The sequence below is a fragment of the Pan troglodytes genome, chromosome 1 (assembly GCF_028858775.2).
Source record: "Pan troglodytes isolate AG18354 chromosome 1, NHGRI_mPanTro3-v2.0_pri, whole genome shotgun sequence".
Taxonomy (NCBI): domain Eukaryota; kingdom Metazoa; phylum Chordata; class Mammalia; order Primates; family Hominidae; genus Pan; species Pan troglodytes.
Genome location: NC_072398.2, coordinates 44,786,201 through 44,810,312, shown reverse-complemented (window position 1 = coordinate 44,810,312; position 24,112 = coordinate 44,786,201). Strand labels below are relative to the sequence as shown.

The window sequence follows — 24,112 nt, the reverse complement described above, 5'->3', positions numbered from 1 at the left end:
AACAACAACCCCTACTGTCTCTCTTCCATGTGCTCCTTGAAGATCAAAATACCAGTTCTCTGGGTGCTGGGAACCAGCTGCCAGTGGCTGTCACCCAGCCTTGTATTTGCTTTCACCTTTCTTCTCTGCCCTTGCTCATCCCCCCTTTGATGCCACAGTTATTTCCAAAGTGTCAAGAAGATGGTACCTCCCTGCCCCAAGCCAGTTTATTGAAATGTTCTAAGCTACTCGGCTGCATGTCTAGGAGACAAGACTCATGTTGCTCCCTTTCCTGCTTCACTCTGCCCAGCCTCACCGCACCCCCAGCCCCATCCCAAAACCTGTTATGGGCAGTTATGGAAGGTTGGGGGCCTTCTACATGAGCTCAGCTCCCACCACAGGCAGAAGATAGAAGAGATGGCTCTGTGGACAAGGGAGAGAAATCACAAATCAGGGGGCCAGGTCCAGGTTTCTTCCCTTCCAGCTCAGGTGCTGTCCTTCCCCCATTTTCTCACTGTAGTGTCTCCCAGCCCCTGCTCTGGGCCTGGGTGGTCCCTTATTCCTATGAGAGGAGATAGGAAGGCCTAAGATGGCAGACTGAGGGCAGGAGGACAAGGTGTACTTCAGTCAGGGTAACGGGTTCAAGCTCATGTGTGTGCATGCACGTGTGTGTGCATGAGAGAAAACATGGATACTATACCAATGATTCAAATACTGAAGCTCTTCCATGTTGGTGGGTGAAAAGCTGCTCCCCCAAGTCCCTCGAGTGTCCCTGCCCCATCTCTGGGCCAGGGTCTGAGACATCCTCACATCTCCATGACCCAGAGACAAAAGAGTTAATGCCTGGCACCACAGGGCCCTCCAAGACTCCAGGCCAGCATCCTTTCTGGTTGATGAATTATTGAATATCATTCCCGGGTACAGCCAGTCCTTAACTGTCTCAACACTGAAATGTCTTCCAATTGTGGGGAACTGCGATTCTACCACCCAGAAGCTGCCATGGGCAGGCTGGGAGACACTTTCTCCTTCACCCTGACCCAACTTGGAGAACTGGGGCAATCCAGCTCCCTGGAGCTCCTCCTTGTGCTGTGTGCTCTTGTTCCCTTCTAAAGAGAGGGGGAATTCAAAGGAGAACCAGCTGCCTACAGCTCTGGGTTTTCCTCCTCTCAGCCTTTCCTCAGTAGCTAAGCCAGACAGAAGCAGAGAAAAAAGGCCCCAGCCCCCTCGCCTCCAAGTTGCCTTCTCCTGACAGCCAGCAATGTGGAACGGATCCCAAGGGGTAACAGGGCAGGGCAATAATTAATTATGCCCCCTCACCGCCCCGCCGCCTTCCAGCTCTCAGTTGAATCTCAAACCCCTGCCCTTCAGTGGCTGAGGCAGCCCAGCTGTCCGCCGCCGGGTCTATGGAAGGTCACTGAAACCATGTCTCTGCATCCCTAACTCAGCAGATCTGCTTCTGGTGTCCTACGGAGAGCAGCGACCCCACCCTGCCCCACCCAACGAAAGGAATTTTACAAAGTGGGTGTTTGGAGAGTTATGAAGCTGGCTGATCTCTCTCCTTCCCCATCCTCAAAAGCTACCAGTGCCTTCTTGGTTCCCAATCCAGCAATTTGAGAATCAAGCTGTCTGGTATCTTAGTTTTCTCATTTTAACAGTAAAACAATGGTATTGAGTGATGCCTTGTTCAGCAGACAACACAAATCTCCCACTGGACCAGAGAGCAGAGGAAGAAAGGTTATGATGCTCTGAAGGCATGTGGAATGAAGAGAAAAATAAAACGCATGCAATCTCTGGTCCTTACACTGGGAGGGAGGCAAGGAAGGCCCATTTTAGAATCAGGGAAGCTGAGGTGCATTGTCCCAGCTATAGTGACAGGAGAGGTCAGAAAAATTTGAGTCTTGGGCTCCCTTCTCTCTGTCCCTGCGATGCACCCAATCTGAGCTCCCTGCCCCTAGGAAAGCAGGAGAGAGCTTCATGGTTCAGGGGGAGATGCCAGCTTTTCAAGGTCTGCTCCAAGAACACAGTAATGAAAGCCACAAACTCTTTCACTGGTAATATCTGTGGGCTACAGGCCTGGGACTGTGTGTGATGTGGGCTGGGGGCTACCCACAAACTTTAGTCTGACAACAGCTGCCTGGATGTAGGGGCATGGAAGGGCAGCCACACAAACACTGTCCACAGCCTGGCCTTTATTGCTGTGCCCCTGCCCAGCACCTCACACGCAGGGGAACTGAATAACTGTTTGAGTTTGATGGAGCAGCTGTAGGGCAGGCCAGCAGGCTCACCACTGCCTGGAGGAGGGGGCACGTGCTGTTCCAGTTGGGATGCTGAATAGCGGCTGAAGGAGACAGGAGCTCAGCCTCAAATCCCTCTCGCAGGGATCAGTGTGCACAGTGCATCTGCTTCATGCCCCCTCCTGTCCCTCCCCTCCCTACTGGCCAGCCAGACTCTGATAAGAGTCTACAAAGCAGAAGCTTTGCCTTGGGAAGAGGAAAGCAGTAAACCAGCCAGAGCTGGAGAGCAGGAGCCTCCCGGCTGGAGGGTAGCACAGCAAGGGTTGAGGGGCAACAGCAGGCTCTAATTTAGTGCTGCTCCTCACCTGCCCAGGGAGACCCATTCTGCCTCCGGCCCCCAAGGAGGGCTCAGCTGATGTTCTCTCTCAGACTGGGAGTAATAGGGTAAGCTGGAGGCTGGTGGATTGTGGGAAATTATGAACACCTCCTTTTGCCAGGAGCAAGGAATCTGGAACTTCCCCTGTACTTGGGGAGCTTGCCAAGGGCTCTGAGGGCAAAGCGATATCCCTGCACTGCTGCCTGCTGGTGGGGGATCCAAAGGGAGCCTAGGAACAAGGGCCACCCAAGGAACCAGCCAGAAAATGACTGTGCCTAGGAGAGCACTTGCTGCAGACTGAGACGATCCTTTGTGAGCTCCCCTGACGCCCCCGAGAGGAAGAGGGAGATCTGGAAAGGGACTGGAGAGTTGTGAAAAAAGCTGGCACATGACGGCAAGGAATGGACAGCGTGTGGATTGTCCTTAAGGAAAAGGGTAAGGCCGGTGGTCTCAGAGTCAGGAGTCTTGGTAACTGACCACTACTGAGTCACTGTCCCTTTCTGGGTCTCAGTTTCCCCACCTGCAACATGTAACGATACTGGAGTTGCTGAGAGGACTAAATATTTAAAACCTCTAGAAGAATGCCTGGCACATTCAGTTGTTTAGTAGTGGCTAATGTTATAATCATTAATAAAATAAGGGAATACAATAAATAGCACTATCCTAAATTTGCACCAAGTTGATAGCCACTAGCCGTATTCTATCTTGAATAATTAAAATTAAATAAAATTAAAATTTCAGTTCCTAGTTACACTAGCCACATTTCACTGTGTCTCAAGAGCCACAGTAGCTAGTGGTTACCATACGGGACATAATAGTCATAGGACATTCCATCATTGTAGAACATTCTATTGGACAGCACTAGGCTAGATGTTCTCTAAGCCACCTTCCAGTTCTAATAGTTTTGAATTCTATGAAATGCAATTCCAAGCCAGTGTATCCTTCCACCAGCTGATGAGCTCAGTGTCTTCAGTAAATACAAGTTCCCTCATAGACCTAAACTAAGCTAAAAAGAAAGGAAAATCTGCTGTCAACAACAAAAAGTTAAAAATCAAAAATGATATACTCCAAAGTTCACTCAGAATTAATCTGGACAATCCATTGTTTTCGTTTTTTGGGTTTTTTGTTGTTTTTGTTGTTGTTGGGTTTTTTGGTTGTTTTTGTTTTTGTTTTTTTTGAGACACGTTCTTGTTCTGTATCCCAGGCTGGAGTTCAGTAGTGCGATCTTGGCTCACCGCAGGCTCCGCTCCCTGAGCTCAAGCAATTCTCCCACCTCAGCCTCCCCAGTAGCTGGAACGTCAGGCACCGGCCACCACGCTTGGCTAATTTGTTGTATTTTTAGTAGAGACACGGTCTCGCCGTGTTGGCCAGGCTCATTATTTTTAAATCACATGCATTAAGACTCCTCTGCACAGTTTGAAAGTATCATTACTAACAGCACTGGCCTGGTAGGAAACACTGGAAAAGGTCATCCAGCAGCTTAAGGAAGCTGGGAGAGAAGAGTTGGAGAAGGAAGAAGAGTTGGGGAGGAGGCTAGAGACACAGAGGACCTGTTCCTCCCTCCTGCTTTCCTTTTCCTTCCTGGATTGGCCAACCTCTAGCTGACGCTTGGGGGAGGAGGAGGAAAGGGAGGTCTTCTGTGGGGCCATTTGGTCCAGAGCAGGAGAAGCTGGCATGGAGGAGGACAGGGTAGAGGAAGTACCACCAAGGACAGCAGGCTTAGGATTCTTCCTTCCCTGCACCTCCCCTTCCCCACCCAGCACTCATCCAGACCTGGATCCTATGGAAATCACAGGTAAACAACCTGTTGCTAAGCAAACATCACAAGAAGCAGGTGCCAGAGAGCATCCACTGATAACCGGGGCTTACAGAGGAGAGGGAAGACAATCTCAGAGGAACGGAAGAGGTGCTCCTAGGCCTAGACCTAGCCTAGAGAACCTGCTGGCTATAGCCCACATAAGGAAAAGAGAGGGCCTGAGAAGGAAGGCAGGGAGGCAGTCAGACAAGGGACACTGCTGTTCCCACCCCTGTCCTGCCACGCAGCAGCCGTGAAGAAAGACTGGGCATGGAGGCTGTGACAAGGAGGAACAGAGTACTCTGGGAGGGGAACAGAGAGGAGGAAAGGGAAAGGGATGCAGCACAGGTGCCAGCCAGGACAGAAGCCGGCCTCCATAAGTGACACCTGAGTAACAGGTGAGCCTGCCTACACCTGTTGGAGTATATGAGCAACTATTCTGCACCTGCAACTTCTGGCTGGGCCTGGAAATAAGACCAGCTGCACAATTTGCGGGCCCCTTGTGCAAAACTTAAGGATTTCAAGACAGCAATAGCAGAGCATTAAACCAAGCATGTGGGGCAACTGCACAGTTTGCATCCCCCATGAAGCCCCCCTGCCCTGCCTGGGAATAACAATCCCAGTATACTTCTCCTGGGAGTGTAGGGATGGAGGTTGGCTAGTCACATTTGTGGCTGACTCTCAATATGAGGCAGAACACAACAAGTATCCTCGTTCCTCTCCTATACTCTACTTCCCCTTCTTTCTTGGCCTCAAATGCCCAGAAACTTGGCTGCTTCTGCTCTCGCCCTGCTGGGTCTAGTGGCTGGCACCTTCCCCCTATTGTGCCTGGTTTCTGTTTGCCCATGGGCAGCCCAGCCAGAGGAAGCACCACAGCTGAAAGCCACAAGGGGGTTGGGTTTACCTTATCGCTCGAATCTGCTTTCAAAACTGGCACAGGGAGCACCCTGTTCCCACCTAATAGGCTCTCCAGAGCCCCGAGTTCCTCCCTAGGTTCAGCCTAGCATCACTATGTCATCGAATCTCTTTCCTCCCAAGAAAGAGGCAAGGGAACAAAAGGGCTCCTAGCTGGGGGCGGGAGGAGGGTAAAGTAAGCACTTCCTTTTTGGTGACAGTCTCCCTCTTTTTTTTTTTTTAAATCACGTGGGCATTCATGAGTACACACACAGAGAGATAGCATCAGCTGAGAAAAGCCAGTGCGTCCACCTCCTCCTCCAAGCCAAGGAATTCTTGTCCACACCCCCTCCACAAAACTGTCATTAGAAGGTGCCAGGGTCAAAGAGCACAAATGTTTTGGAGGTTGAAGGGATGAGGGACCTGAAGGGGAAGTTGAGGGAATGGGGGCAACAGAAATCTAAATGCAAAAGGTTGGTTCTCTTTCTCCCTGGATTTCAGTTTTGTTCTCAACTGACAACCTTGTCTTCTTAATGAGTGAAGAGTTCTCCCCGCAACTCTCTGCACCCACCCCCGCCAGGTTCTGTCTTACCCTACATCTCACCACACCTGACTCTGCTAAGTAAAAGGATAAAACCAGGAGCACAGCCATGCCAGTCTCCTCTGGCTCTGTCCCCTCCACCTTCCTCCCGTGGCCCCATCCAGGAAATCGGCCCACAAGAGAGGCCGACGCTGCTTCTGACCAGAGCTACCGAGCGCCTCTCTGGAGACAATGGCTCAGAGAGAAGGAGGAAGACTAGCAGCTCCAGCTTTGTGTTCAGGGTGGCCACACAAAACCATTGTCTTGATATCAGGACAGACAATGGTTTGTATCTCTGGCTTCTGCGCTGAGCAGTTCACTCCCTTGGACTAAGATAATTTTAAAGATTTCCTTCTAATAAATAGTAATGATACTGGAATCTGGCCTCAAGCTGAGAATTTGTATCTGGTGGTAACAAAAGCCCACTCTGGCTGATAGAATGGGTGTATCTAGGCTTCCTTTTCTGTTCCAGAGCCACCCAGACAAACATAGACCAGACAGATAACCACTTACTCACCGGCTCTTCTTTGCTGTTCCCTCTGCTGCCTCTAGCCCTGACTCCTTTCACACTGAGGAATAGGGAGAAGGTTTTCCTTTAATACTCACCAGGTCCCTGGTGGGTAGCAATCATTAACAGCCACACATGCTGGCTGGCCTTAACCCCTTCAGTGCTGGGTTGCCTCAGCCAGCCAGAGCTGGCTGATGGACAGCCCTGTCCCTTCTACTCTGCCCTGAGAAAGTAGCAACTTCCACCTTGATGCCATCCACCTGAGTAATGCTGCCGCCTCCCATGTGGAGAAGGAGAGCCCTCTAGTCCCACCCAGGCCGCCCCGCCTGATTGGAGCACACTTGCAACCTGAGGCGCTTGGCTCTGGCACGATGCCCAATTGGATGAGCCCACATTATGAAATATTTGCCTGGCGGGCCAATAGAGGAACTGGGATCTGGGGGAGGGATGATATTGTTATTTATTCCTGGAGGAAGGAGAGCAGACAAAGATAGTCACAGCATCCCTAGCCCTGGGATGGGAAGCAGTGGGAAGGTGGTCTTCAGATCCATGGAACTGCCTCTAACTGCTCTGTCCAGGTAGAGTGAACTAATTCTTGAAGCTTTCTAAGCAATTTGAGCCTGGCTGTTCAGCTAGAGGGTTTGTTTTTATTTTTATTTTTTTACCTTAATGTCTCTCTGCGCCACTCAGAAGTTTGGAGAGCAGCACTAGGAATTGTAATAGAGATTAAGAGGAGAAACACATTGTCGGTCAAGGAACTGCTTCTATCTGCATAAACTATGCAACCACAGTTATTGTTTATAGTTCAAAGTTGCAGAAATTATTTTAGTGTCTTTGGAGGATACAGACGAAAGGTGAGCAAGAACAAGAAGAGATAAATTCCCTCTTTATCCTTTAAAAATAGGCAACTGATTTGGGGGAAATCAAAAAGTATCTACAAGTAGGACACATGCAAATCTATGCAGATGTGTGCAAATGAGCAGCGCCGGGCTTGTGAGAGTAAGTCCTTGCCAGGATTTTCCTCATTTGAGGAAGAAATTAGGTAGTCTCTAAACCCCATATCAGAGCATCTCACTAGAGCATAAGGAACTCAATAAGCCTATATTTATTGAGCATTTACTCCATATGAAACAGAGTGCCTTTAAGTCCAGCCCAGTAGGATTTTTCTTTTTTACCATGATCATAAATGGGATATACAGAGAATACAAGTTCCCTCTCCCTACACACCCACAATTAATAGCCCCTTCTCCTTTCAGGCCCCAGAGGAGTGATTTGGCTACTCCTCCTCTTGCCAGCCCGGATTTAGTAGCTGGCACCTCCTCCTTATCACCCCTGGTTCCTGTTTGCCTATCAGTAGCCCAGCCACTGTGGCTCTGGACCCTGCTTTAAACCTGCCAGGGGGCCTTATCTTATCTCCTGGGCTGCCTTCCTAGCAGCCCACGGGGTGGCTGGCTGGCCAGGTTCCTTAAAGGGGCTGCACTGCATTCCCACTTGCTCCATTCACCCTCAAGAGTACCCCAGAGATCTGGAGGTGTTCTACTTGTGTAGGGTCAGAATTTACTATACCACCCTTCCTTCCCATCCTTTACAGTCACAGCTACTGTAGGGCTGCTACTGAAATGATCTATGACTTAGAACAGAAAGATGCTCATGCTTTTAGAGCCATTGTAAATGTTTATCATGTCATGCAAATGCCCTGCCCCTTGATATTTTCAGGTTCCTGCTCTTTTAAATTCAATTTTCAAAGCAAGGGAGGAGAGGCTCAGGATACAAAGTCTATATAGAAAAATCAGTTGTATTTCTATATACTGGCAACAAACAATGAAAAAAGGAAATTTTAAAACACCATTTATAATAGCATAAAATTAAGGGATACATTTGACAAGGGATGTGCAAGACCTATACACTGAAAACTATAAAACATTGCTGAAAGAAGTGAAATAAAATCCAAATAAAAGGAGAAAAATACTGTTTTCATGGATCAGGAGACTCAATATTGTTAAATTGTCAACTCTCCCCATATTTTTCTATGGATACAACACAGTCCCAACCAAAACCCTAGCAGATCTTTGTAAAGTTGACAAGCTGATTCTAACATTCACATGGAAATTCAAAGGATCCAGAATACCCAAAATCTTTGAAGAAGAATAGGTTTGGAGGATTTATACTACCTGACTTCAAGACTTATTATAAAGCTACAGTTATCAAGACAATGTAGTGTTGGCATAAAGACACATATATAGATAAATGGAACAGAGTAGAGAGTTCAGAAATAAATCCACACATTTTGGTCAATTGGTTTTTGACAAAGGTATAAAGTCAATGCAAAGGAGAATGACAGGCTTTTCAATACATGGTGCTGTAAAACACATGAAAACAAACAAACGAACAACCTTGACCCTATCATTAAAAAATTAACTCAAAACGGACCATAGACATAAATGAAAGAGCTAAAACTACAATGTTTCTAGAAGAAAACATAGGAGAAAATCTTAGTGACTTTGCATTTGGCAAAGAAGTCTTTAAAATGACAAAAAACGCACCATCAAGAAAAATCAATAAATTGAAATTTGTCAGAATTTAAGTTTGCTCTTCAAAAGACACTATTACAGGCCAGGCGCAGTGGCTCATGCCTGTAATCCCAGCACTTTCGGGTGCCAAGGTGGGGAGATCACTTGAGGTCAGGAGTTCGAGACCAGCCTGGCCAACATGGTGAAATCCCGTCACTACTAACAATACAAAAATTAGCCAGGCATGGTGGCGTGCACCTGTAATCCCAGCTACTCAGGAGGCTGAGTCAGAGAATCACTTGAACCCAGGAGGGGGAGGTTGCAGTGAGCCAAGATTGCATCACTGCATAGCAGTGTGGGTGACAGAGTGAGACCCTGTCTCAAAAAAAAAAAAAAAAGACATTGTTACGAAAATGAAAAAGTAAGCCATAAACAGAGAGAAAATATTTGCAAACTATATAACGCACATAGGCTTTTATCTAGAACCTATGAAGAACTCTCACAACTTAGTATTAAGATAGCAAACAACACCAAAGTTATACACATGTCAAATAAGGTACATGAAAAGAAAACATCATTAGCCATTAGAGAAATGCAAATTGAAACTACTATGAGCTATCTCTACCCACACCCACTAGAATAGCTAAAATTAAAAGACTAACCATACCAAGTGCTGGCAAAAATGTAGAGGAACTGGAATGCTCATATACTGCTGGTGAGAATATAAATGGTACATCCTGCTTTAGAAAACAGTTTCCCAGTTTCTTAAAGAGTTTAAACATCCATGCACCATACAACCCATTGACTTCACTCCTAGGCATTTACCCAAAAAAAAGGAAAGCATATGTCCACACAACGACTTGTAGACAGATGTTCACAGCAGCTTTATTTGTGACAGCCCCAAACTACAAACAACTCAAATGTCCATGAAAACCTGGGTACAACGTATGTGTTACATGCATACAACAGAGTACTACTCAGCAATAAAAAGAAATGAATTATTGAAATATGCAGCATAATGGATGAATCTTAAAATATTTATATGGAATAAAAGGAGCCAGGCTTTCTTGAAATAAAAGTATATACTTTATGATTCCATTATATAAAATTCTTAAAAATGCAAACTAATCTATAGTGACAGAAAGCAGACGGGTGGTTGCCTGGGGCCAGGGTGGAGGGAGGGATTACAAAGAGGCAGGAAGAAACTGGGGAGTGATGGATATATGTTAATTATCTCAATTGTGTTTATGGTTTCACAAAATGCACCTAATTTTACCCTTTAAATATATACAATTTATCATATACCTCAATAAATCTATAAAAAAGAAAAGCCTTCAATTGAGACATTAAAACAACGACTGCTATTATTGGGCACACCCATTCTGTTTCACATGGTGATGGAATGAGGGTGGGAATGGGTATGGTTTCCTACTGACCTGCTTTAGTCTGACAGAAATGCTGGTTACAGGCAGAGATGAACATGTGTCCTGAATCCGCCTTTACTATTCTCATGGATTTAGATCAAATAATGTAGCAGACCTGAATACGGTCTTAATCAAAATAAAGGATTATTTGTTCTTTGACAGAAGGGAAAATATCAAATAAAATCCTTTACGGTTCACAAAGCACTGTCATCATTATCTCATTTGGTTCTTTTATGGTCTTATGAGGTGGGCAGAAAAGTGTTAGTACCACCCTCATTTTACAAAACAAAATCCCTGAAGCTGGAAGTGTTGGCTGAGATAACCCACCTCATATACCTGAGGCAAGGCTAACCTCGGGATCTGTTAACCTCAGTCCGAAGCTCTTTCCTCAGGGCCACAAGGAGCTGCCCCGACCTGGCTGATGCCCACCTATGTCCCTCACCCAGGCACTATGTCCCTCACCCTGACTGATACCCACCTGTGTCCCTCACCCTGGCTGACGCCCACCTATGTCCCTCACCCTGGCTGAAGACCACCTGTGTCCCTCGCCCTGGCTGATGCCCCCCATTTCCCTCGCCCTGGCTGACGCCTACCTGTGTCTCTTGCCCTGGCTTGGTCTTTGCGGTGCTCACCCAGCACTGGGTGGATGCTCCTGGAGCATGCCAGTGGCAGCACCTGAGAGGCTCCTGGGATGGATGGAAACAGGGTCAGGACAGGTCAACTAAGGGGAGGACTGCAAGACAGGGAAGACTGATAGAAATGAGGGATGCAAAGTCTAATTAGATCACACATTTGATGTGAAGAGGGGGAATAAAAAACAACCAAACGCCACTCCCAAGGCGGAAGTCTGGAGGTTGTGGAAGCAGCTGGAAGCTGTTAGAGAGCTCCCGGCCAGACACACGGCTGTGTTCCAGGCCTCTGTACCCCTCCCCTCCCGCCTCTTCTCTCTGTCCCCTAACCTTCCTCCTCCTGGCATGGAGCCTCACCTCTCTCCCCCAACTTGTTCTGAGGGTGGGATGACTGGGAGAGGGAGCAAGCCCACCCTGTGGGAGTGGGGGAGGGAGCACAAAGTTTAAGGGGCATCCAAAAACTCAGTAATCAGACTTTTTTTTTTTCTTTGAGATGGAGTCTTGCTCTGTCACCCAGGCTGCAGTGCAGTGGCGCGATCTCGGCTCATTGCAACCTCTGCCTCCCAAGTTCAAGCGATTATCCTGCCTCAGCCTCCCAAGTAGCTGGGACTACAGGCATGTGCCACCACACCCAGTTAATTTTTGTATTTTCAGTAGAGATACGGTTTCACCATGCTGGCCAGGCTGATCTCGAACTCCTGGCCTCAGGTGATCCGCCCGCCTTGGCCTCCCAAAGTGCTGGGATTACAAGCATGAGCCACTGCACCCGGCCAATCAAGACTTATTTTAATGCGATATTTTTGAAATAAAAATTAACATTAAAAACCCATGATGAATGAAATACCAACATTTCAAATAAAGACAGGACCAGTATCACTGGAATTTCCCTTTTGCCTCAGCCTCCAAGTTGGCTTAAAGTGGCACTGTTTTAGATCCTGTCTTTATTTCGAATGTTACTATTTTGTTCTTCAAGAAATGTTTGCATTGATTTTGATTTTAAAATTATTGCATTGAAATGTTATTTATCTTGACTACCGAGTTTTTTGGCACCCATTTTGCAAAATGTAAGACATTTTGTACCTAAGGGGAGTGTATTAATCGTCTTACTCTAGTCAGCCCTGCTCAGGGATGAGGAAAGACGGGACAAGGCTCAGGAAGTCCCAGAGAGGATCCTGTGCTCTTTAAGAAAACTTCAATACATGAACATGGAGAAAGACTGAGGGACTTTCCAGACTGAGAGGAAAGAGACATGATCCTGAATTGGATTCTAATGACATTATTAGGACAACTGGTGAAATTTCAATATGGACTGTATATTAGATAATAGAATTGTATCGATGTTATGAAGTTTCCTGAGTCTGTTAATTGTACTGTGGTTATGCAAGAGAATGTCCTTGTTTTTAAAAGGAAAAAGAGAAGATGAAGAAAGAGTGGCCAGAGCGTGACAGCTGCTTGACAGCTGCATTAAGCCAAACACCCTTCTCTCTCTCCAGCCTGTCTCTCCTCCAATTCCAGGCCATCCCAGGAGGATACAGAGGAAGTGGTGATGGCAGAAAATCTTGTCCAGAAGATAGGGTACTGGAGGGCTGGTTGGACATTTCTTCTTGAAATAAGAATTAACCTTGAATTCCCAAATTACATTTCACCCTCCCAGGAAAACTTGACAACTAGCACAGAAAGAAGAAGGAAATTAACACCTATCCAAGTCATGATGCTAGCGAATTCTCTGCTTAACCCCCAGAGATAGGTATTGCTGTCCTGCTGTTGCAGAGGAAGAACCTGAGAGGTCAGGTTATTAGCCCAAGGCTACACAGTTAGGAAGTGAGAGAACTGGGATTAGAGCCCAGGACACAGCCCAAAGCCAGCTTTCTTCCCACTTTATGTTAGTTGTGCAACTTGAAATTCCCTTCTCATGCATCATCCTACCAGCTAATCCTTTCGTTTATTTTTATTGAGTTGAATCCGCATTAGCCTTGAGATTTTTGGCTCTGGAGTCAGACTGCCCCAGTTCCAATCCCGGCTCCACCAGTTACTACCTAAGGGACTCTGGGTGAGAAACTTAACCTCTCTGTGCTTTCATTCCCCCATCTGTGAAAAGGGGATAATATACGGACCTTCTTCATGGGTTCGTCACAGGAGTAAATAAGATTATACCCACAAAAAATTTATGAAAGGTTCTGGCACTTAGTAAATGTTCAATAAATGCCAATAATCATTATTATCTGTCTGCATCTGCCTTGGACTATTTATCCTTAGGAGACAGTGGCTCAATTTTGACTATAAAACCCCTCACCACTTTGACACCTACAGATGGATGCTTAATAATTTGTTCCTAAAGAAGTTATCCATCAAGATAGTACCCTCTCCCCTGTACTTAGGAGCCAGAACAATTAACACCTGAGAATCTCAAAAGTGAGGGAGGTCTGTTCCTAGTGTAATTTGAACTGGGAGGTGGGCTTTTGTGTGTGTGTCATGGTTGAAAGCAGTCCATTCTAAGGGTCAACATTACTGGACAGAAATAATTGACTAAGAAGACCCAGTTCTAGGCCAGGCACATTGGCTCATGCCTATAATCCCAGCACTTTGGGAGGCCAAGGTGGGTGGATTACCTGAGGTCTGGAGTTCAAGTACAGCCTGGCCAACATAATGAAACCCTGTTTCTACTAAAAATACAAAAAGTAACCAGGTGTGGTGGCACACGCCTGTAGTCCCAGCTACTCGGGAGGCTGAGGCAAGAGGATCGCTTGAATCCGGGAGGCGGAGGTTGCAGTGAGCTGAGGTCATGCTATTGCACTCTAGCCTGGGTGACAGAGGGAGATGCCATCTCAAAAAAAAACAAACAACAACAAAAAAATTCTAGTGCTTATGCTGCTATCCAGCTGCATAAGGTGTGTAGCAAGTCCTTGTTCTCTTGGGGCCCACTGGACCTGAGAAAGGGAATCTCATTGCCCCTAGAGCAAATTGTAGGACAAAAGAGCTGCTCATCCTGAGCACCTTCAGTTCTTCAGGGAAGCGCTCCTTCCAAAGGCTGCCTGCTCATCTGAAACCCTCACCCCATTTTAGAGGCTTAGATTCAGCTGGGGAGGACCCACAGCCCGAGAAGGAAAACAAACCAACAGATTATGCTTCTAGGTGGCCACAGCAGGCCAAGCCAAGGGCAGGGTGGCCAAAGGTCAAGCAGCAGTCAGACTGAGCCAACACGAGCCTCCTGTGACAAAGCCAGAGCCAGAGCAGGGCAATTTTCTAACTATAAACGGAAACTCAAGAAGCTCCAAACCGCACACACGCACGTGGGAAGATGAGGGTAAGGCACAGAAGCTACGGGGTGCACGCGCACAGAGGAAGGGGCTTCATGACGTGCAGGCAGGGGACCAAGGAAGGGCATATGTGTCAGTGTCGTGGATGCAGCAACAGATCTGGGTTTCTGGGGGCCTGGAGCTTATACAATTTGTGGTGGGAGGGGCGTGGTCCTCATTAAGGAAAAGACTATAGGTACAAAAGTGTGTTAGATATGGCCTTGGAAGGGGCCAGTGCAAGTGCATCCTCCTCCCCACGTGGATTTCTGAACACTGGTGCACACTCACATGCGTGTGTTTCGTGGCCTCCTGGTTCCCGTCTCAGCACTATTTCTCTTTCCTCTCACACAGTGCTTTGCCTGATTTTTTTTAATGGTAGAGAGCATGAATTAAAGCCCCCACATCTTGGAATTCAATTCCTCTCCAACACATGTGATGGGCATTTAGATTTTGCATGCCTTCCCCTACCCTCCTCCAATGCCCTGCACCATCATCACTACCTACCAGGGCAGAGTCCCTCCCCACTCCCCTACTCGCTTTGCTGTGGGTAGCCCCACCTTCCCCAAAGGGCATTGCAGCGGCCCTCTAAGCTGCCAGAAGGGTGAAACCACAGCTCCCCCCAGCTGCCTGGCCCCTTGCATTCCAGCCCTGCGCCCAGAGTTTGACCTTCTCTGTGGCTGGCTGCAGACGTGCTCTGTGTTACAGAAACAGTCCAGCTCCTGAGCCCCTCCAGGCCTCCCTCTGCTTCACTCAGAGACACCCCCACCTCACTGGCTCCAAAAGAGTCAGGCAGGATCAGAGAGAAGTGCTCCGCTCTCCAGCCTCCTCCCACACACTACTCAGAGCAGAGAGTGGGGCCTGCCTGTTCCCCTCCTTCTCCTTCCAGCCTCAGTACTCTGTGTCTGCAGAGAGCGTGGACGGAAATGAGAGGTTTGAGGCATCACAGAGTGAAAGGGAGCAGAAAGAAAAAGCCTGCAGCACCATGGAAAGCTTATGCAATTTGACCTGAAGAAAGGAGGTCAGATTTAGGAACATGGCTATTACCACCGTAACCAGAGAGCCACCGTACCCATCCCTGCAGATTTCTTTTTTTAAACTACCAGCTCCATGGAGAGAGAAAGGAAAAGAATTTAGTGACAACAGTAGAGATAAAATCCGAATCAGATGGAGAAAGTCACTAACTAACATATCCTTCTTCCTAGAAAGAAAAATCTCCTGGCTCTAACATTTGTCTTTGATGTGACATTTAACTCCTAAACACTACCTTCTGGTAGGAAAATACATGGATACATGGAGTGTCTAAATGTAAATTTCTCTTGTTGGAAAGTCTCAAGACAAAGACTAATCCTCGTCCCCCTTTAAGTTTTCTCTTTCCAACAAGAAATTCTACTGGGTGTAAGGCACTGGGCCTTAGCACATGGCTACAAAGGACAAGGTCGCTGTCCTGGGGGAGTTGATATCAGGCGGCCTTTTCTCCTGTTCACCTGGGGTAGAACTGTTTGGTTCCCCAGTTGGTCAGAGAGAAAAGGAAGGATGGCTGGGAAGTCACAATGCCTGGATTAGAATCCTGACTCTACTCCATACTAGCAATGGGACTTTGGACAAGTTATTCAATCTCTCTATGCCTCAGTTTCCTCATCGGCAACAGGGGGGGTGGGTAACAGTTTCTACTTCATAGGATTTATTGTGAGGATTAAGTGACTTAATTCACATAAAATGCTTAAAACGATGCCTGTTACGCGTTCGTGGTTATCATTGTCTCAACCCCCCAGCTTGTGGAACCACCAGAAACATCGGAACTGAAATTCAGTCCCCTCTACATTGCTAACTATGAGCTGTTTCTTATCAGAGATCCAAAAGGATTTAGGGTTCTTTGCAGGTTTTGGTTGCGCAACCTCCACAAGGTCCATCAATGTGAGTGATAGAGGGAAGACGGCATCTTGGTCTAGGACCCCTTTGCTGTCCTCCCCCTACTCCTCATATCTCTCCCCATTGACTTGCCTGAACCTCCACACCTTTCTCATGGTTCACAGTTGGCTCTGGTCCCATGGAGCCAGTAGTTGGAAAAGAAGAATCTAGAGGAGTGCTCTTGGGCATTTCCACAAGTAGTCAGACATGTGTCTCTTCTCCTCAGGGGTTCACTTCAATGAAGAGCAGCAGCCAGTCAAAAATGCTTCCAAATCCCATAGAGCCTGGCCCAAGCCCTTGTCTTCTCATGCAAAAATAGTTTCATATTCACTAATTCAATCCTAACCTAAGCAAGATGGTGGGCCTGAGTCTTCCTTGTGAGCCCCAGATGGAATGAGGGACAATGGATGGATTCAGTTACATCATGAAAGACTGAATTTAGAAACAATGAGCTTTCCAACAGTGAGACTTTTCAATGTGACTCCCTAGTGTCAAATGGAACAATCAAATCATTTATGAAAGACTTTACTAAAAGGATAGAGTGGTACCTGAGGAGGGGTCGGGGACTGAAAAGGTCCAGGTTCCGGGTCTTTTCTGCACATGGAGAATGGCAATGACACACAGCCATGCCCCAGGTTCCGTCAGTCAGACTACCCTGCTCCTTGCTAGGCCTTGCCTGTCCTCATGCCAGGCAGGAGAAGAGCCAAGCGAGAGGAGTTGGGGTGTGTAAACTCTCTAGGCCAGACTCCCCTAGGCTTGGAGGTCCAAGAAGGGCTAATGTGCAACAGAAAGTACTAACCCGTTTCTAGAAACTGGCCCCATCCCTAGATCCATGGTTAAGGAAATAACCATGTGCCTAAACCCTACCCACTCTTGTGGTTACATGGGGTAGCCACCTGATCTCAGCTCAGCCAAAATCCCTCCCCAGGGATGGGAACAGAGATGGAGAGAAAAAAGAGGCCAGCCCTTCTCCAGGCAACTCTATTGGTGATGTGCACAGGAAGGAGCTGCTTTTCCATCTTTTCTTTCCTATAGACTGACCAGGAAGCTGAAAGTCCTCTCTGCAATGAGAGAAGTGAATGAGCCAGCACACAGAGAGGGGCAAAGACCATATCTGTGGCATTCAGCTTCTTGCTTCTAGTCCGTTCTTGTGATCCAGCCATTTCTTTGACCTTGAGTTCTGAGAGACACCCCAGCTCCCTTATAATTAAATCCCCTCTGGGGCTTCAGCTGCTTTGAGTAGTCAGTAACTTGTACCCAGAAGTCACAAATTAATCCCAGAGGAAGGGACAAGATAATTTCCAGAGGACCCAAAGTCTCCATCTAGACTTTGCACACATGGTTGGTATGAGGAAGAAAAGGAAAGCAAACAGGAGGAAGAAGGGAAAGCACTGGGAATTTTGTCTAAAGACAGCAGAAAAGGGTGCTGGGAGGTTGTCACCAGCCTAGACACCAGGCCATCTGAGAGGACAGGAAGAAAGAGGAGGGTCAGAGAAAGCAGGTGAGCTTCTTACTGCCCAGTGCAGAAGAGCTCCTGGGATGTTTAAGAGGGAGCTGGCAACAGAAGTGGGGTGTGTCATATAGGTGAGCTAAGGTCCATAGGGAAGGTGGCAGGGGAGGACTGCTGACCGAAGGACTCAGGGAGCTCTGAGCTGGCAGCCAGCAAGCTGACACAGCTTTGAGACATTTTCCCAGAGGACAGCCATTATTGAGGGGAGAAAACATCTTGCATTCTTTCTCCTGCACTTTCCAAAGCAACGTGGGTCTTCTACTGTCTTAGGGCCTCACAGTTCTCTCAGGCTAAGAGGTTTAACCTGCCCCCTCATGTCTTCTTTAGAAAGGCCTACTTCCCTGGCACCAATTCCATGAGCTAATGTCCCCTTTAAGAATATTTTTTGCCCCATCTGTTCTCTAGTTGGCTGGAGCAGATGTTCTTTGTTCCTGTGGAAACTAACCTACCACCCTTCCTAATGGGTGTCTTCCTAGTGAAGCACAGGCCACTCCCCTGCCAGAGCAGCAGGCCCTTCTACTGCTTGGAGTTCACTGATGGCAGGCTCCTCACCACAGAGGAACACCATGGACACATGTGCCTGAATATTAAGAGTCCAGATCTTGCCTGACCTAGAGATGACCCAGAAATGGCAGCCGCCATCTGACAGTACTTAGAAGATAGAAGAGGGAGGTTATCTATGCCATTGCCCAGACAACAGACCAGGGTCCATCTTTCCAATGATGTGTTAAAAGCAGGGTGCATCTTCAGCAGATTGAATTAGTGCTTCCTTTGACTGTTTTTTCATATCACTAATGAAGACCAGAGAGACTCCCTAATTGAATTCTCCCTATTTCAAGCTGCTCATCACTCTCAAGCTTACCCAGGGCTCATGATCCTTGAGGACAATCCTTCTCTCAAGACAGGTCCCCACTCAAGGGAACACTTCTCCAGCCAGGCAATGCATGGGGAAGCAGGAAGCACTGTGCATTTCACTGGCTCTGTATGGGGGTTTCTTCCACTGCAGATGATGCATCTCTCACTAAATCCAACTTGACCCCATTTGTTCTTGGCTCTCACAGCCCCAACAAAGCCAGCTGGATTCTTCTTGTAAGCCACAAAGTTGACTGAAATTTAGCTTCCTCTCTTCTGAGCCATTAGCCTACTGGGATCCCAGAAGTCAATGTATACATAAGAACAAGCCAATAAATGATCCCTATCAGATGTCCAGAAAGTACCCCCCTAATCAGAGAAGATGTCAAAGTCAGAGCTTCCCGTGCCCACCCTTGAGTTGTCTTCATTCATTCTAAAGAGGTATTACCTTGGAGGAAAAGCCTAGCTCTGCAGGCAGACAGACCTGGATTGGAATGACAGCTCAGCCCACTTATCAGCTGAATGTCAATGGACAAGTTATTGATCCTCTCTAAACCCTAGCTTTCTCATCTGTAAAATGGGAAGACCAATTCCTACCTTATAAGACTATATGAGGCAATACAGAGCCGCAATGCTTTCATAGCATTCCAAAACCTACAAATGTCTGAACTGAAAGTTTTGTCCTAACTGACAGCAAAACTCAACCTGACTTGAGCATATTTAGCTGCAAACTGCGACCTGAACTGGCATGAGACTCTTTACAGCCTTTATTTATCCCACTCATGTGACGCTCTCAGTCTGGCTGCAGGATATTAATATGTTTGATTATGGAGCTGCTCCAGATCCTACTGAAGGTTTTATGTAATAAACAATGTGTACCACTTTACCATTCTAAAATCCATAGGCCCCAAAGATTTCAGATAATGAAGTATAGAGCTATACAAGCCACCTCTCTAGCTCCAGAAGACAGGAGTTTCAGCAGAGTCACCAGAGTTATTTAAGCTAAAGATGCTGACAGCGAGTCAAAGCACTTGCCTCATCACCAGTCTGGAGAGTCTCTGGGTTCCTGCAGCCTGGAGCTGGCTCCTGGGAATGCATGTTGGCATGGGACAGGGGAGAGGATTCAAAGAACAGCTCATCAGCCTACAGCAATCTGCTGCATTTCTACGCTGAATAGAGCTGGCGGAGGCAATGTGTTATTTGGTTGGACTTCAGGTATAGACATGCCCACAGAGTCCAAACACGCCACCCAAGTCCCCACCTCATTGGGCTTCCAGCCCTCTCTCCACCCTACCACCACCCCATGGCTTCATCTGTACCACTTACTCCCTAGGGCCATTCCCAGGGGATAAATGACAGAGCTGTGGGGGAAACAGAGAGAAGGGGGGCTTGAGTTTATGAGGAATTGAAGGAAGGAATTCCAATTGTGAGGGGGATGATGATGATGGGACATTAGGGTGAGAAACAAACATATCAACACACAGCCGAACAGGTTTGGCATGTTTCTCCTGATGCTGTTTCATGGCCTCAGGAGGCTTTTAAAATGGGAAACCAGCCCTGGTCAGTAACAGTGAAAAATGTTGGGCAATTCTCAGATCTCTTGGCTCTAGTCGTACATTTTAGGGACTTACTGATGATTATTATGGACTCAACCCACTCTAAGGCACAGTCGTCCAAGTGGACTTCTCAGTTCTGACCTTGGACCTGCTATCTTGAGAAGACCTAGTCCATCCTGCCACCTTCAGTCACTTTTCCAACAGGCATACGACTGTTGGGCAGTAGACCTGCAGTTCAGAAAGAGGTTGTGGATGCTTCTTTTCTTGGAGTGATAACATCTACATGAAATTCTTAGAAACGCCCTACTGTGTATCACATGGAGACCTGAGGCATGCAGAATTAAACAAAGAGGATGGTGGCAATCAAATTCAATTCCCTCATGTTACAAATGAAGAATCTGAGGCCCAGAGAGAAGGATTGAGTTTTCCAAGACCATGAAGCAAGTTAGAGACAAAGCTGGCCCTGGAGTCCAGGTATTGCTTTCCATAATCTCACCATGATAAGGAGGGGGACATCTTCAAAAGTCCGGGGACATCTTCAAAAGTCCAGGGATATCCTTGTTGACCTTGCATGTGTCATGTTGCCCAGGCTGGTCTTTGCATTCAGGAAAAGCCATGCTGCATGATTAACGCCTTCTTCCTTCTGGCTTGAACATCTCAGAAGAGATTCTAATCTCTAAGAATTTAGCTGTACTCCCTAATGCTGTGTCCCAAACTTATGCAAAGTTAAGAGAAGATCCTCCTTGGGGAAAGCCTCCTTGGGGAAAGCCACCACTGGAGGGGACCAGAGGTGGGCTAAGAAAACCACTGCCAGCCGGGTACAGTGGCTCACGCCTATAATACCAGCACTTTGGGAGGCCGAGGCGGGCAGATTACCTGAGGTCAGGAATTTGAGACCAGCCTGACCAACATGGAGAAACCCCATCTCTACTAAAAATACAAAATTATCTGAGCGTGGTGGCGCATGCCTGTAATCCCAGCTGCTTGGGAGGCTGAGGCAGGAAAATTGCTTGAACCCAGGAGGTGGAGGTTGTGGTGAGCCGATATAAAGCCACTGCACTCCAGCCTGGGGGACAAGAGCAAAACTCCATCTCAAAGAAAAAGAAAAAGAAAAAGAAAACCACTGCCTGTCACCATCATTCATCTGCCCAACCCTAGGTGGAGCCATCAGATGAAGCACGGAGGGGTCTAACCTGAAGAAGCTCCTCAAGTGGCAGCTATCTTTAATTTACACTTCTTGGATCCTTTTCTTTCTTTCCCCCCTCTGCTAGTTTGAACAGCCCCATGGTATCCATCATCAGTCACAGGTTCAGGCTTTCCTGCATCACCGTTCTTAAGGGCTATGCTGCTGGACTGACCCATCACTATCTAGAAACTGTCTGGAAAAGAAAATCTCATACACCTTGGCCTGGTCTTCCAGATCGGAGCCAATCTTCCCTTTAGTCATTTTCCCTATGCCTCTTTGCCCTGAGAAAGTTCGAGAATCTGCCACCCTCTCACCCTCTCCCCACAGTTGAACAACCTTCCTAATTTAGGAATCTTAACCACTTTCCTAGGCTAGGAGGGCTCTTATTTCAGGACATGAAAATGGGATGAAAAAATCAGAAAGTTTTCTTATATAAAGAAGTCCTGGGTATCTGCTTTTAGGAAAAGTGTCCTAGAATGAACCTCAAAAAAGAGCATCTAGTTCAAGTCCTAGGGTGGTTTCAAACTGAGTTTTTCCTAAAAGCTTTTGCTCATACAAGTCTGCACATATGTGCACACCAACCATGTGTCTCAGATTCTGGCAGCTGGGCACCTGTCTGGGGTTTCCCACATATTTGTTGTAATTCCAGGTCTGAATCCTCAAAAGGTAGAAGACTCAGACACTCTAATACCCCCAGGAGCCTCCAAATTTACAAAAGCTCCAATCTATATTATTTTGGGGTACGGGGGTGGTGGTGAGACAAGAGTCTCACTCTATTGCCCAGGCTGGAGTACAGAGGCGCAATCACGGCTAACTGCAACCTCTGCCTCCTTGGCTCAAGCGATCCTCCTGCCTTAGCCTCCTGAGTAGCTGGGACTGTAGGCGTGTGCCACCATGTCTGGTTAATTTTTGTATTTTTTTGTAGAGATGGGATTTCACCGTGTTGCCCAGGCTTGTCTTGAACTCCTGAGCTCAAGTGATCTGCCCGCCTCAGCCTCCCAAAGTGCCAGGATTACAGGTGTGAGCCACTGTGCCAGGCTTAGCCTATATTCTTGAGAGTTCAAGAAGACCCACCATTTCAAAAATTGATATCAAGATTTTTAAATGTTCTTGACTTCAACAACATGTTTCTCACACTATTCCCAAAATCCAATCCACAGATCTCCTTGCTCTTTTCCAAAGATAGAAGACGACCTCCCTCATTTCCAAAAGATGACTGTGGGAATAAGAATGCGCAAGTCCTAATCCCAAAGCCCTGCTATCCCTGCTATTCAGGACAAAGGGGAAGAGGAAGTGAGAGTACATTCCTTCACCAGGGGCCTGACCCTGGAGGTAGAAACCTCTCACAAAGTAAGAATGGAGAACGACTCAATATGTTTATCAGTTTATCACATTCTAAACACCCGCAGGGAAAGATGGTAGTGACAAGATCAGAATTCAAGTTTTCAGAAATCTGCCCCAAAAGTGGCCTTATCAGGGACAACCAATATAAGATTGTCAACTTTTAATTTTGCTAAATAAGGATATTTTAAAAGCCTGATTACCATCTACTCTCACCATCAGCTCTGAAAAAGGATAAGCTAGTAAATATTTCAGCACATCTCCTGCCCCTAAAAGATGTCTTCTAATACATTTTGCTTTCTGAAAAAAATTGGTAAATTTTCCCTATTTTTCTTATTTTACCTCAGACTGGTGAAAACTCTGTCACAGACCAAAACGTGGGAATCACTGGGCCAGAAGACAGCTCCATGTCCCTTTTAGCTTGAGCCTAAAAATTAAGAGAAAGATCCTACGCTTTTGGAATTCAGACCTTCTAGAAAACCTGAGTAGGGCAGGTATGGAAGGGAGGGGGAAATTAATACACATACTATTCTTTACTTATATTAAAGGCACTCTGTCAATTACAAGGCACTGAACAAACATTGGTTGTTATTTTATAAAGCAGCTGTCCAGTGAGCATCTACCACCCTACTGAAACCTCTTAAATTTCTGTGAGCCCCTGAATTTTACCATATCCTTGCCTGTTCAAATAATTCAGGGACAATAGAGAAGAAGGCAATCTACTCCAAGTCAAGAATTACCTGAGGAAAAAAAGTATGCCTCTGCTGCGTGGTAGAGAGCATCAAATTGGCAACGTAACATAGACATAGACCCAGTGATGCCATTTCAATTGCACGATGAGGGGGCCCAGAGAGGACTGGTTCCATACCAGGGAGCAGTTTTCCACTCTGCCTTCCCTATCACTGCTTCTTTCTCATTACTCTGATGCAGAAAGTATGGGGGATGAACAGGTAAAGGAAAGTGCGTGCATTGCTGGGCAGTGGGGTAGAGGGAGGTGCATGCAGTACTGCGGCACGCTGGATTAGGAGTTGGATTCTAATCCATCCCTCCTGCTGACTAACCATAGCAGCATCTTTTGGCTCCAGTTTCCTCATCTATATTGTAGTAATATTTTTCCCATCTTCCCTACAGGATTGCAGGTAAACTGAGAGACCCTTGAAGGCAGATCCAGTTCTTTTCCATCTCTCTATACTCAAAATCTAGCACACTGCTTAGGGAAGAAGAGGGATCAGTAAACACCTGCTAAATTGAGCTAGAATGGGAGTGTGGGTATGAAAGCACACTTGGTCTGAGCTGCAAAGCACTGTACAATTGAACAAAAGGAAGAAATTATGACACTCTTTTGGCCAAAATTATGCACAGCAGCATCTACCAACTACATAAAGATGCTATGAATTCTATTTGGAAGTAGGTGGTGACATAAATAAAAAAATGTTTAATGCCGATAGTTTCAAAAATAACCAGACTGTACAACCTATTAATTATATTGCCTAATAAATGGCTGTGTGATTGCCTTCTAAATTCCATTGTACTA

The 24,112-nt window shown here is 46.8% G+C and overlaps 1 protein-coding gene across 44 annotated transcripts in view; it reads right to left on the bottom strand.

The window, feature by feature from the left end:
• PLEKHA6 (pleckstrin homology domain containing A6) overlaps positions 1–24,112 on the bottom strand; it is a 160,499-nt gene that overhangs the window by 62,721 nt on the left and 73,666 nt on the right. The window contains exon 1 of one of the 44 annotated variants that reach the window (XM_016936791.4): positions 6,465–10,833. The exons of 42 other annotated variants lie outside the window; for them this stretch is intronic. The gene's annotated coding sequence lies outside the window, so the exon portion shown is untranslated. Of the gene's footprint in view, positions 1–6,375; positions 10,834–24,112 lie in introns of those variants that run through there. One more of the 44 variants, XM_016936775.4, reaches the window with a different exon arrangement.